Genomic DNA, 2,596 nt, shown 5'->3' with positions numbered 1-2,596 from the left:
TCGGCCTCCTAGAGTGCTAGGATTACAGGCGTGAGCCACCGCGCCCGGCCTAAAGCAGAGGCCTTGACAGCAGGTCTGGAACTTTCAACCCAGCAGAATTGGGGGTGTGTCGTAGGCATGGAGTCAGTGGAGTGTCAGATAAGTCATTTCTGGTCCTACTACAAAACTTTATGTTTGATTAGAATAAAGTACCATCTCAAATCTCTTCTAAAAAATCAAAAACTCAAAAATAATGCAGCCACTTCACTTACTTCAAGACTTCAAGACTTCAAGACCTATATAGATGTAAGTTATTTTCTGTGGTTTTTTTCTTTTTTCTGATTTTTTTTGTTTCTTTTTTTGATTCCTATTATTTTTTTCAAAACAAATTCAGTGTTCACATTTCTATAAAGAATTAACCCAGTTTCAGGAAACCCTGCGCTGGCAGCGTAGAAAAGCAATGCTTTCCCTGCCCACGTCTGGTTTCATTACCAGCCCTGATGCTTCAAGGTGCCTAGAAAAGTGGCAGCCTATGGGAAGAGTAAATCTGTCTCTGACCCGTGCTCCCGGGCCACGGGGTCAGTAAGCTCTCAAGAAAGCAGAGGGGAACACTAGCTTACTGTGAAAGCTTTAAAAAAAATACTCGTACACTTCAATGTGCACCTGTGGAAATGCCAGACCAAGGGCTTGGAAACATCCAGTCCAGGCAACTAGGAGGCAGCGTCTTCCTCACACGCCCTCACGTGGAGACAAAGTCCTGGCTCTTCCACTGGAGGCAGGAGACTCGCCCGGCTTCCTGGTTCAAACATGACTCTTTCCTCTAAAACCTGTGCTGACTCTTTGCACGGGAAGCACAAACGTTTGACTTGTATGCAAAAGAAAAGTACAAAAACAACTAGAATATAAAAGTTTTGGTAACATAAGGCCATCGGTTCAAGTCCACCTTGGAAACCTGTAACAGATATTTAAATACTACAGTGAAAAAGCATCTTAATATATTTTTTAAAAAACATCTGAAGTCATCTGCTAAGATCAAGTGCATAAAGCAAAAAAATCAATTCCCTTTGAGGGCACTTTGTCCTTTGTAGAAGAGAGGGTGGGGCAGGGAGGGCGATGGCCTGCTAATGCCTCAGCCATGGGTAGGCTTCCATGGAAGCCTTGCTGCAGTCCCCATACAAGAGCTCCTTCCCGGCCTCCATGTCTCCGGAGGCGATGAGGATGAGGTGAGGCAGCCATCCATGTCCTGCAGTTTGGTCTGGCAATTCTGCACTTGCAGTGACTGATCAGCCTTCCCAGGCGGTCGGTGTCCCTGCTTGCCTGCACACAGCAGGTTTGCTCAGATGCTGGCCATAGCACAGGTTGCAGCCTGCGGCGGGGGTCTTGTGCATACAGAGCCTCCCACTTCCTGGCGTGGGGATCTCAATGAGGTCCCTGCGGTATTCCACCCCAAAGTCGCCCTGAAGAACTCCTTGGTGGCTGCCACGCCCCTGCCCTTGCCATCAATGAGGTCAGCCTTCATGCCTTCTTCCTTCCCACTTTCCACCAATTCATCTATTCTTTTCCTTTCTTCTGACTGCAGCTCAGCCTTGCTGTCTTCCTGGAGTTCCTTTGGACAGAGTAAAAATCCATGAGTTTGTGATTCTGTTGTGTTTTTCCTTGAGCTTTTCCCCCAGGGGCCTGTTTGCCCTAGATGGGCTTTTTCATGGCTTGCTTGGCGACGGCTGCAATGGTAGAATCACAAGACTAGGTTGGAGTTGGAAGTTCTGCTGCTTCAGACTTTTGGTTTGGAAAAGGTGCCAGGGAGGCCTCTCCTGGCATCTTTGATTTTCTCATCCTCGGACTTCATGGTATTCCGTATTGCATCCCCAGAATTTCTTTTCTCTTCTCCTTTCCTATAGATTCCAGCTAATGGTTTCACCTGGCATTTGACAACGTGATGTGCAACTGAGTAACTTCCTGAAGGGGGGGACGCATTCCAGAGCACGTGTTAGGGCTCCTGTAGGAATAGAACTTGGATTGCCCAGCAAATACGTTCTCCCCTTCAGTGCGGGGCCTCCCCAGACCCCTCAAATCCACCATCTTCAGGCTCAGGGCCATCGCCACTGCCACTGCCGCCTCTGCAGCGTGGGGCTTGGAAATCTTCCCGCCCGCAGCCCAGCCAGGCCCATGGCTTGGCTCCCAGTGCCCTCACCACCGCTGCAGGGCCACCACCACTGCAGCTCCTGCTGTTGCAGCCACCAGCACCGCTGCTGCATCGCCCAGGGGAAGGGCAGGCTGCACCCCTGCCACAGGCTCCCCTTTCCCCCATGGCCTAGAGGCGGGGCCTGGCTCCCTGGGCAGGCAGGGCTGCAGCCCTGGGCCACCCAGAGCGAGGCCCTCAGAGAGGGAGGTGCTGGCAGCGTGTCCTCCTCTTCTACTCTTCTAGAACAAATACTATTTGAACATATCTTATGCCTTTATCTTTAACTAGATTTGATCAGTTCATAATTTCTTTTAAATTGTTGCATCTATGTTTATGTGAGCATCCGTACTATAATTTTCATTTTTCATAATATCCTTGGCAAGCCTGGATATCAAAGTTATGAATTGGGAAATATTACCTCTTACTGATCTCTGG

General features: G+C 49.2%; 1 pseudogene; it reads right to left on the bottom strand.

Annotated features, from left to right (window-relative positions):
* Window positions 1–1,100: 1,100 nt before the first annotated feature.
* LOC105865100 (N-lysine methyltransferase KMT5A pseudogene) lies at window positions 1,101–2,142 on the bottom strand (annotated as a pseudogene).
* Between the last annotated feature and the right edge of the window lie 454 nt (window positions 2,143–2,596).

Source organism: Microcebus murinus, chromosome 4, assembly GCF_040939455.1.
Source record: "Microcebus murinus isolate Inina chromosome 4, M.murinus_Inina_mat1.0, whole genome shotgun sequence".
NCBI classification, from domain to species: Eukaryota; Metazoa; Chordata; class Mammalia; order Primates; family Cheirogaleidae; genus Microcebus; species Microcebus murinus.
Note: the sequence above shows the minus strand (reverse complement) of the source record. Positions and strands in the feature narration are given on the sequence as shown.